Source organism: Nannospalax galili, unplaced genomic scaffold (genome assembly GCF_000622305.1).
Source record: "Nannospalax galili isolate Female #2095 unplaced genomic scaffold, S.galili_v1.0 scaffold188, whole genome shotgun sequence".
NCBI classification, from domain to species: domain Eukaryota; kingdom Metazoa; phylum Chordata; class Mammalia; order Rodentia; family Spalacidae; genus Nannospalax; species Nannospalax galili.
In genome coordinates, this window is record NW_008360325.1 from 8,118,152 (window position 1) to 8,130,279 (window position 12,128).

The following is a 12,128-nucleotide window of genomic DNA, read 5'->3' on the forward strand; positions in this document are numbered from 1 at the left end:
CTCTCTCTCTCTCTCTCTCTCTCTCTCTCTCTCTCTCTCTCTCTCTCTCTCTCTCTCTAAGCATGTGTGGCATGTGTGTACAGGTGTGCATGTGCATGTGTGTATGTTGCGAAAGAAAGTTCCCAGAAAGAACTCCTGTACCTTCGACTGAATTTCCTGCACGGCTCACCAACTGATTAGCACTCCAGAGACTGTGGAGAGTCTGGAATGTTGCAGACCCAGAGCCTATTCACAGATTATCTGGGGATATCTTTAACCCCATAAATAGCCACACCTTGCCTACCTCTGTTTCTGAATTAACATTCTTATGACTGATAAAATGTGTTAACTTAGGAGACCACCAGGCCTCACCAATCAAAAAGCTAAGAATGTAGTCAGATAGCATCTGAGACCTATAGAAGAACACACCCCCCCCCATTCTGTTACTATATAAATGGAACTGTTGTTACAACAGGACACGGAATTTGGGGTAACCTGAATCTTTGTTCCGGGGCCATGGTCACTCATATTTGGCTCCAGAATAAACTATCTCTTATCCCCTTTGAGGTGAGAGTTGTGCTTTTTCATTGACAAGGTGCACGTAGAAGCCAGAGGTCAACCTTGGATGCTTTCATTGCTCTCTACCTGAATTTGCGAGACAGACTCTGTCGTTGAATCTGGATCTTACTCATTCTGTGAGACTAATTGTCCAGCAAGCCTCCAGACATCTTTTTGACTGCATCTCCCCAGTACTGGGATCGCAGACTTTTATAACCAAGATTGGCTTTTTACATGGATGCTGGAGATCTGAACCAGGTCCTCATGCTTGTATAGCAAGCACTGTAATGACTGAGCCATCTCCGCAGGACCTACCCCCTTGTTTCTTTTTGAGACAGAGTCTCTTTAAGTAGCCCTGGCTGGTCTGGAACTTGCTATGCAGTCTAGGCTAACCTTGAAGTCACAGTGTTCAGCTTGTCTGTCTCTGCTTCCCAAGTGCTGGAATTAAAGATGTGTGCCACATGGGCCTCAGAGTTTCTTTGATCCTGTTACCACCCTACCTCCTTACCCCAAAGATTCTAATTGAGGTAGAAAGCCACCCTGAGAATGTGGGCTATTTTTTATTTTTCTCAGCACCAAGTACATAGTATCCCCATATCCCTGCCCTGACTTGGATCAAACTCTAAGCCTTTTCCTCCAGGGCACTTAGCACATGAAATGATGCTTGTTTGCACAACCTGGCCAAATGCTATTGGAGTTGCCCTTCTGGTAGGATGTGGTTGTGGTTTAACTTGAGTCAGCTGAACTCATAAATGTTTATTGCAGTTTGCCTTTTGCTTGCTGGATTGGGGATTGGGATAGAGCAGGAGAGCATTTTTAAGGCATACAAGCCTTTCCTAATAAGGCAAGGTAACAGTTGCAGTTAACCTTCCCCAGTAGGCACTCTGGAAATCCCTGGGGCATTTGGAGGAGGACTGCTCCTTAGCACCATGTAACCACCCAGCTGAGACTTGCTTCCCACTATGGGCAATCAGACCACTCCGATGGAGTCCTCCCTTCTAGTTCCTGGCCCTGCAGTTCTGCTCAGACCTGAGCGGATCCTGCTTGCTGCTATAGGGCAAGCAGGTAAGTATTCTAGTGGGAGTGGGGGTAGGATGACGGTGGAGGCTGGACACTTGGATTTGTGATTTTTAGCATAGAGGTGTATGTTGGTTTGCTGGACACCACAGACTGGGAGGCTCAAACAAGGGGACATTCATTTGCTCCCAGTCTTGAAGGCTGGAATCCTGTGGCTGCCCCCCCCACCCCCACCCCAAGCCCTCTCTCCTTGATTTGTAAATTAAGGCCTTTTTATGAGACACACATTCCTGGGATCACTTTGCATGTCCTAATTTCCATATTTACTTTGTTTTTTAAGACAGAACCTTCTATGCATCCATCCCAGCTTTCCTAGTGTCCTGAGACAAGCCTGAGCCACCAAGCCTGACCTAACTTCCTCTTCTGATAAGGACAACAGTGAGACTGGCTTAGAGTCACCCTCAAGCGTTATTCAAATCTCATTGTCTGTTTAAAGAATCTGTGTCCAAATAGGGCCACATTTTGAGGCAATGGGAATTTTAGAATTCAGCATGAATTGGTTACAAGTTCATCCCAAAATAGTCCCTGAAGTCATGGACCTGGATGATGTTGCTAAGAGATGATGGATAAAACGGGGACCACAAACCACAACAGAGTCATCCTAACAAGCACCATCTCACACCAGATTCTTTTAACACCGCCTTTATTTAACCACTACTCTCATTTAACACTTTCCTTGAACTAAACTTCATTTTCAGACTGTCTTTGGGTATCAGACTTGATGGGGCCTTAGCACATAGACTATTTCTCTACAGTGAGAAAAAGGCCTGAAAGGGCAACCGATGCTCAGCCTGGGCTGTAGGGACTCAGGGGGGAGTGCCAGTGACCACAAAGAAGCCAGGATATACGCTGCGTACTATCAGTCACTAGCCATACGGTAGATGGTAGAGCTGACCCACTGCTGGGTCTCTGGCAATTCAGAGAAGTCTAAATACACATTTCTTAATGTTATCACCTATACTTCAACATATTGACTTAACGTTTAAGACACACTTCAAAGTTCAGATGAAATGCATCTTCAGACTTAGTTCAGAGGATGAGCCACCAACTTCTCACCTGTAACATAAAGAGAGAAGGGACACCAGAGTGCCAGTTTCCAGCCTGAGTTCTAGGCCAGCCTGGGCTACATGGTGAGACTTTGTCTCAAACAAAACAAAAACTCCCCCAAAATAAAAAAAAAAAAAAAAGAGAGGTTTAATTTATGAGCATTAAATTCTTAACACTGCCAGCGCCCAGCAGAGTCTGATCTTGTCAATACTGGATGGGATTGTCAGCCTCTCCTGAGCTAGCTAACAGCCATGCCTGCCTAGGTCCTAAGCCATCAGAGGAAAGGTGACCTCAACAGACAATTTTTCACGGAGGAACAAAGGCCAGTATGTGCTCTGGGGCTGACGCACTTGAAAATGTCCGGTTCCACTGATGGCGGGTTTGTCTGCCCCAATCTAATTAAGACTCTAGACCTGATTTCCAGCAACAGGAAATGAAAGTTAGCGGGGCCTTCTGAGGAACATTACAAGGATGTACTCAGTCACTTCTATGACAGAGGGCATCCTAAAGGACAAATAGCTTGCTTGACTCAGGGGTTGAAAGGGAGAGAGCAAGTCTCCAACCAAAGCAGGCTTTGGAACTTGACTTGAGCAGTATGTGTGTGTGTGTGTGTGTGTTTTCATGTGTGTGCAAGCGCACATGTGTGTGGGTGCACATGGAGGCCAGAGGACAGCCTCAGGTATTGTTCCTCAGGTGTCCCCTACTTTTTATTTGTGGGGGGACAGGCTCTTTCAGTTAGCCTGGAATATGCCAAGTAGGCTAGGCTGGCTGAGCAGAGCGCCCCAAGGATCTGCCTGCCTTTGTCTCTCCTGCCCTGGGGTTGCAGGCATGTACCATCATGCTAACTTTTGAATACAGGTTTGGGGACTGAGCCATCTTCCCAGCCCAGTTCTAAATATTCTTTATAACAGTCAGAGAGCAGTTAGAGGCTTTGTCTCTACGTAAGCAAACATTAAAAGCTTGCATTTTACTTTATTACATGTGACAGTGGTCTTGCCATTTTTGTGTGTTTGAAGGCCATATCTGTTGAAGATACAAAATGAAGGGGCTGGAGAGATGGCTCAGTGGCTAAGAGCACTGGCTGCTCTTGCAGAAGACTCAGGTTCAAATCCCAGCACCCACATGACAGCTAACAACTGTCTATAACTCCAGGTCCAGGAGACCCGACGCCCTCTTCTGTCCTCTGTGGGCTTTGCATGACTTGGGTGCACTTACACACATGCAGGTATATACTCATACACACAAAATAAAAATAAATAAATCAAAAAAAGATATGAACTGAAATATTATGAGTGAAATGCTATCTGGACTTGGAAAAGGTCCAGGGAGAGAGGTGTGGTAGATGGGGTAAGACTAGAACATGTTGATAATTACTGAGAATTACAGTGGGAGTATCAGAGTCACCACATTATTCTCTCCAGTGTAACAGGCTGCACATCTCTGAGCCATCTTTCCAGCCCCCCATTTTAAATTTTTTGAGATAGGGTCTCGTATATGCCAGACCGGCCTTGAGCTTGACTTGTAACTGAGGATGACCTTGAGCTCCTGTTCCTCCTGCTGAGGGCTGAACCCAGGGCTTTATTCATGCTAGACACACTACCAACTGAACTACATTCCTAGTCCTAAAATCATATTTGTCTTGCTTTCCATGGCCTGATTACGGGCAAAGGGCACCCACCCCTTAAGTCTATGGGGAGGTCAGTCTCTTTAACTCTTCTGCTCCTAGCCCTACATATAGATGTCAACACATGCCCCCAAACCAGTGATGGTTAGCTTTCATTACCATGTAGAATAATCTGAGAAGAAGGTCTCCATGAGGGATTGGCTAGATGTGATTGGTCTATGCTCATGTCTGTAAGGGGGGGGGCGTTGACTGAGATAAGAAATCTCACCCTGAGTGTGGGCAGCATCATTCCCTGGGTTTGGGTCCTGGACTGAATTGGAGTGGAATATGTGAGCCAACCAGTAGGCATTTGTACATTTATTCTCTCTCTGTTCTTGAATGTGATGTGTCTACCTGCCTCAAGTTCCTGCCTTGACTTCCCCAAAATGATGGACTATAGACTGGAATTGTAAGCCAAATAAACCTTCTCCCTCAAATTGCTTTTTGTGAGGCTATTTTATCACAACCAGAGACATGAAACCAGGACACTATGTGGATGTCTGTTGCAATCCTGGGTGGCATTTGAGACCTACAGGTGTCACTAAGCCCCTGTCACTGCCTTTCTTCACTGTCAGTCAGAGGCGAGGAAGCTGGAGAAGGAGGTTCACAAGTTCTTTCTAGAAGCCAAGAGCATCTTGCCCCCTTGGGTCAACCACTTCAGAACTGGTTCCTTCCACCAGCCGCTCGCTATTGTCAATGAACCCCACATTCCATTCCTCTGGGCTCTGCCCCTAAGGCTCTCCTTACCCCTCACCCCATCTCTAGAACTCTCTCCTTTTTCTCCTTCCTGTGTCAAGGCTCCAAGCTGTCAAATTTGGGCTGGCAGTTTTTCTGGGAACAGCATCCTGAAGTCCCTGGGGTCACCCCCAGTTTTTATTCTCAGCTCCCATCAGACATAGCTTGTCCTTGTGGGTGTTCATGACAGGTTCTTAGAACACCCTGCCCCATACTCTGATCAGATAGACTCCCCTTGGTGTTGCATCCCCCCACCCCGCTTTCTTTTCTTTCTTTAAAGTCTTGAGCAAAGAGTCAATCACTGACAACTGCCTGTTTGTCCAGGACACATTGAGCGAACACAGCTACCATTGGGCTTGTGGTCCAGAGAAACCCCAATCTCTGTAATTCAAGCCAGAATCCACCTCCATTGGTATAGAAATGGGAGCGACACTGGTTTGGGGCTTAATTATCCATAAGTTGAAAAGACAAACATACCCAGTACAGAAGGGGAACCCTCCCCTAGTCCTGAGGCTCTTGCCTGGGGTTCATTTCCCCTGCATTTTTGAATTAATAATGGCAGTGTTTTCTCTGAAGGAAGCAGCTTCTTTCTATAATGAGCTTTAATTGCTTTCTGGTCAACCCTGTAAGGAGCCAATGCCTATAATGTACAGGTTGAGCCTTAAATTCCCAGTACTGTGGTCTCACTCTACCCGAAATGAGGAAAGAACGAAAATAAAGACCTATGGATTAAGCTGATCCTCTGCCTAGAACATAGAAAGCGCTGCAGAAATTGTTGCTGATCAGACAGTTCAATGGTGCTTGGGGATCACAAATGTGATCTGATATTTTGGAGGTCTACTTTATCCTCATATATTTCCTGGGACGTTTGAGTTTCTTCTGTGGTAGCATGTGGCTGCAAGCTTTGTCCATTATAAATACGTCTTAGTGATAGAATGGAGCAGGTAGGGTAAACCAGTTGCCCATGCTTGCTGTGTTTCTTGCTGTCTGCCCCTGGAGCTACAGGGTCACCTGGGACAGGGATAGGCATCTCATCTTTGCACCCTCTGGTAGCTGAGGGTGCTCATGTGCTCAGTCAGTGTGTAGCGGGCGTTGGGAATGTACTTTGAACAGGAGACCAGAGACCGTAGCATTCTTGTCTTTTCAGAGTAGTGCTCTGGGTCCAGCAACCCAAGCAAATGACTTTTCAGGAATACCAGGAAGCAAGGCGTATTTGGGCCCCTGGGAAAGGCCATTTCCAGGCTGGATAAAAAGGGTTTCAAATATCCTCCTATTAGATCCATTTCTGATTCGATTTCTTCCAAACGTTAATTCCCTTTGACTCAGCACCCTGCCAGAGCCACACAGAGTAAACTTTTTCCAGTGAATTCCCAGAGAGCTCCTAGCCCAGCAGTAGGCTCCTGGGAAGGAGCCAAGGTGATGGGCAATGTGTGGAGTGGCTGGAGATCACCGGACTCTGGGCCTCCTCCCCACCTCTGCATCCCATGGGGACACTAGCTTTGCTGATCCTTCAGTCCATGCCAAGCACCTGACAAGCAGAGTAAAACTGAGTTCGCATGGTGATCCTGGGGCGGGGTCAGGGGGTGTTCTCACTTTGCAGAAGGGGAACAGGGTGTGTTGGTGCATACTGGTTCAAGTTCATGTGAAGTACATGGGATGGTGGGTATCCAAATGGGCTCCTGATCTTGCGCATTTCTCCCAACTGTCATTCACAAGGCACCACAGATATCAGCATTGAGTAACATGAGGATTCAAGGAGGGCTGACCACGTACCAGCTGAGCTCTAAGAATACCATGTAGACACAGGTAGGGCCCAGTGAACCCTAGGATAAACCCTTTATGACCATCCGGGGAAGGGCCAGAGCCACTCAGCTGGTGCCCAGGGCTGGACCTCACCCAAGTTCAGGCTGTACAGACAAGCCCCCAACCCAGCCAGCTTCTCTTTCCCTGTCTTGCTGTAGTGGATTCTCTCAGGAGCCCCCAGTGGTCTCTGTGCCACACCATCTTTATTCGGTTTGTTCCACTCAGCTTCCACCCTGCCACTGCAGTCTGCCCTTCTAGGTCCCAGATCTGGGCATGCCAGTATGCATGTGAGGCTCTCCAAAGCCCCTCTGGGAGATGTGCTGATCCTGAGAATGGATGCTATCAGGAAAGTCATTTACCACAGGAACACATCCCACAGATGCCTCCTAGGTCAATAACATCCTTTTTTAAAAGTTATTTTTATTTTATGTGTATGAGTGTTTTGTCTGCATGCATGTAAAGGCATCATGTGTGTGCAATATCCACAGAAGCCACTAGAAGGCATTGAATCCCCTGGAACTGGACAGTTGTTAGTCACCATGTGGGTGCTTGGAACTGAACCCGAGTCCTCTGCAAGAGCAGCCGGTGCTCTTAATGACTGAGTCATCTCTCCAGCCCCATGGGTCATAAGACTCTGTCTTCACTTCCACTGAGCAGTCACTGTGTGCCATAACTGTGGGGTGTGCTGGTGGGTACAGCGGAAGCAGGCGGGGAAGCCAAAGAACCCAGGAGAGCTTGTTAATCAAAGGAAGAAGAACAGTGCTTGCCTTTGACCTCCTCCATGTGTGGGTCCAAGACCAGGCAGGTTGCGCGTGACAGTGGTGTGCACCATCCATTCTACAGCTTAAAAAGGAGGCTCAGAAAGGTGTCCTCAACCAGAAGTAGTGGGGCCTGATTCAGACCCAGGTCTGGCTGCTTTTTCTTACCCTGATCACCGGATTGCGGGCAGCATGGAGCATGGAGGGGGCTTAGGCTGGTTTAAACGGGAATAGGTCAGCTGGACAGCCCCCCAACCTCCACTAATCACTCTTCATTGAAAGTGTGACTAAGAGATTCTTGGAAATGAGATACCAGAGAAGGGTGGTGGAGACTTGACTCCTGGAGGCTGGAGAGCAGTGGTCTATCTCCTAGGTGGTTACACCACACCCATCTCAGCCAGTCTGCACATCTCCCCAGGGGTCAATCTAGATGACTTCAGCAGTCCAGCCAACACTCTCCTTTGCTTCCACCTTCAACGGGTGTATAGACAGGCACCTGTTCAACAGCTTTTCTATTTCAAACAATGTTGTCATTAAATTCCTTGTGTCTATTCCCTGTTCACTGATGTGGAGATTCTCCAGGGTGACTCAAGGGGTCCTGGGATGAGAAGGCTGTGGGAAGAATGAAAGTGCGCTTTCCCACATGCTCTCCAGGGCACTGTCTGTCTAACCTACATCCATTTCCCTGTTCTTTCCAGTGGCTGATATTATCCCTGATCTTTGCCTGTGAACCCCCAGCTGCATCTCTCAGGTGTGGGAGAATCCCTGGGATCGATGGAAGAAGAGGCCTGTGGCTCCTTGGTCTTCACACGGGTGTGTCACAGAGGGAACTGAATCACCAATGTGACAAGCGTGTTCAGCATTACAAGGCTACTCATGGCCAGAGGCGTAACAGTGGCTGTCACTCCCCGTACAACTTATGATTCTCTTCCTGTACCCACAGCCAGGGTTGCTGGGCCACTCTCAACCTCTAGAATGGACAGGGTCCACACTGACGTGTATTCCTGGATCCTGCCTCAGCTCCAGCACATAGCACGCACATGGTTCATCTTTGCTGGATGGGCAGGCGGGGACGGGTGACATTGTCATCAGGTCTGGGCCAGGGCCAGTGAGAGCACAGCTTCCTTACACATCTGTGTACTCTGACTCTAGGGGAGTCCAGCAACTTGGGCTGGAGTTCCTGGTAAGACACCAGCACATGGCCTTTGTGTCCCAGGGGAGAAAGGGATGAGGAACTTAAAGCCCTCAGTCATTTCCTCAGGGACACCAGAACTAACACACTTGTAACAGATTAGGACAGGGGCAGGGGCAGGCTCCAGGGCATCAAGGTCGGGGTGTGCCATGTCATACATGGCAGCTGATCTTCAGGTCAAAGTTCAAGGGTGCCAACCTATCCAGTGTACTCCAGTCTTTCCCAGGGCAGGCAGGGCTGCAGGCTGCTCTGATTTCCATTAGAGGAACTGGTATGAAGTCAGCACAGAGGGTTTGAGAACAGGTTGTGTCTAAGGAATCTGAGCAAACAGAGTCTGAATTCCTACGAACACTGAGGCTCCTCTGGGCACTCTTGAGCTGTCGGACAGGCCATGACCCATGGCTGTCCTCCAGCTACACCAGGTGAACACTATGCAGCACCGTCTTCTGCCCAAAGCACGACATCATCCAAGTCCAGCATGCCATCATTCATAGCCAGTGTGACATCACTCACGGGGTGCACTTACATATAAGCAGGCAATATAATCATACACACAAAATAAAAATAATAAATAAAATATATTTTTAAAACATTACAAAAAAGGACACAGGAGCAGTAACGGCAACAAACCAGTGTCAGGATCCCAGTGCAGGCCCAGGCCAGACAAACCTGAAGAAAGCAGCTCCAGGCAGAGGGCCAGCATGGGGAAGGCCCCGCGGCTGGGAGGACCGGAGGACAAGGGAACATCCTATGGAGCCTAACTACATGAGCCATAGTGTGGCAAGTTGTCTGAATCTGAAAGAGGCAAGGCTGACCAACTGCCTCGGCCGGGGAGCCTGTGGATGTCTGGCATTCCGTGCAGAAAGGAGGGGTGCGTTGGTCACCCTGGGGTGGAGTTACCAGGTGAAGCCTCCTGGAAGGGAGAGGAGCTGTAGAGAACCCCAGAAGCTGGGATAACGTGTGGAGTGACTGAGCCTGTGTGCACCTGTACTGGAGGGTTTGGCCTGGCCTGTGGGCTGCTGATGTCTGCCCGACATTAACATTTGCTTTTACTAGCTTCTGCCCTGGAAAATAAGGACGGAAGTTAGAGCTGCTCTTAGCAGCTTCGGGGCTACCCTGGCTCTAGCCCTCCGAGATGGGGCAACCCCGGAAGGGGCCAGGATGCAATTACTATAATCTCTACCACATGGCTCCCACTGGCCTCTGTCTCTTCCGCACAGTCATAGGTCACCCTTACCCTTACCCAGAGCTTCCTGAGATGCCAGTCATCCTGGGGCCAGAGGGAAAGGCAGGGAGGCAGACATGAGGGATCCTCCTTAGGGACTAAGTGGGAGGGTGACTGAGCTCTCCTGGCGTTTGTAGAAAACCAGCCGGTGAACTCTCATAGCCACCTGCTGAGTCTGAAATGTGGGTCTACGCCACTGCTGAGACCCACCAGCACCACTGAGATCTTAGAACAACATTATTATTTTACTGCTGTGTAAAGAGAAGCCCAAAGCCAGTGTTCCAGGCTAAGACAAAGCAAGCAAGGCAGGGCTGGTCCATCCTGTGGCCAGAGGTCGACTCTTCTCCAGCCCCTAGCAGCCTCTCTCCTCAGCTCAAGCCCCTTCCTTGCAGCCCCTGACTTCTGCTTCATCTCACGGCCCCTGTTGCTCACTTGACCCTTCAAAGACAGTGGGCCATCTGGAGAGTCCAGGTCACCTCCCATCCCAAGTCCTTAACTGAATCAATCTGTACAGGCCTTCGAGTGGATGGTGATGTGTCCTCAGGCCTGACTAAAGGATTAGGACCTGGACTCCTTGGAGAGCCTTCACCATCCTGTCAGGACATCACTCTTGTCCCTATGTTGCAGACAGAAACCAAGGCTAGGAGAGTGTGAATGCTGCCCAGGGTCAAGGCCAAGACGAAGTCAAAGCCCAGGCCCTGGAGGGTCACCACAATGGCTTGTGCAGGTCACTGGGACCTTCATGAGATTAAGGCAGAAGTAACCCATAATGGGCGTGTGGTTGAGGGGACGGAGACAGAGTTGGACAGCAGCCCTGAGCTGGATGTCTCTGTGCAGGGACACCCTCCCTTATAGTCATAAGTGGTCATCACTTCTCTTGGTGGTCCCTTGTGGGAATGACTTTTCTGGGAATGCCCTCTGATACAAATAAGACTCTTAACTAAGCTTGTAACCAAAGGTAGTATTATGTTTTGAGATCACTGAATACATTCTATTCACTCTGCCTTCCTATAGTACAATCAGCTTGTTTATAATGTAAACCATCTTACTAGGCTCTGGGCACCTCTTATAATCAGCCTTTATAAGCTAACACATAGTTTTAATCTTTAAAACAAATTTTTGTTTTGTTTTATATATATGAGTGTTTCACCTGTATCTATGTAAGTGCACCTGTGTAACAAGGAGGCCAGCAGAGGGCATCAGATCCCCTGGAACTGAAGTCACAGATGGTTATTATATGCCATGTCGGTGCTGGGAACTGAACCCACGTCCCTCTGTAAGAGCAGCAAGCGCTTTTAACCCCTGAGCCACCTCTCCAGTCCCATATAACTTTAATCTTAAACTACTTTTCCTATTCCTCCCTCATGACCCTCCCTTGCCCCAATTCCGAATAATATATATATGTGTACGTTGTGATAATATCACCTCTGAATGCAGTAACCTGGAAACACTTGAAAGTAACAAATTAGTCACAGTATATGTGGAAAATAACAGGTGGTATTAGGTCAGTAACATCTGTGGTCTTGTATGCTGTTCTGGATAAGAGTCAGAGAAAGAAACTCTTCCCTGACATGACAAAGTTCTTCGTTTCCTTTCCCATAGTATGCTGGATATACTGTTTAATAAAGTCCTTTGCTTGGAAGAAGAGTTCCAAGACAAATCAGAAAGGAACATTTCTAAGAATAGTTAGGGTTCACTCTTGGTTTAAACAGCTCCTAGAGTTAAACAGGCACCACGGCATTATGGCATCTGCCACAGACTCTCCTAACCCAGGGCTGATGGTGGGCTGTTGGAGGGAAGGGGGGATGATAGGTAGATGGATGTAGGGTCACCTCCCTGAGCCTTCTCCTGTGCTCCCCAGGACAGCCACCCCACCAATGTACCTCTGAGCTCCATTCAATGTCTTCCTCTCTTGGTCTCCAACATATGTTCTTTGGTATTGCCCTGGGGCCCAAGGGGGTAGATCCCTGGGGCAGTGCATAAACCCACCCAGATTAGCGGAGGGCCTGGATTCTGAGTCCTGGGTCGTATGGTCTAGAAAGGGGGCGGCAGAGAGGTGACAGGCCTCAGGTTTAGGGCGGGGGGGGGGGG

General features: G+C 48.5%; 1 long non-coding RNA gene across 1 annotated transcript in view; it reads left to right on the plus strand.

Moving 5' to 3' along the window:
• LOC115068852 overlaps positions 1-10,991 on the plus strand; it is a 20,740-nt gene extending 9,749 nt beyond the window's left edge. Inside the window, exon 3 of the long non-coding RNA XR_003848213.1 lies at positions 8,319-10,991. This is a non-coding gene — a long non-coding RNA (uncharacterized LOC115068852). The remainder of the gene's footprint in view (positions 1-8,318) is intronic.
• The last annotated feature ends 1,137 nt before the right edge of the window (positions 10,992-12,128 follow it).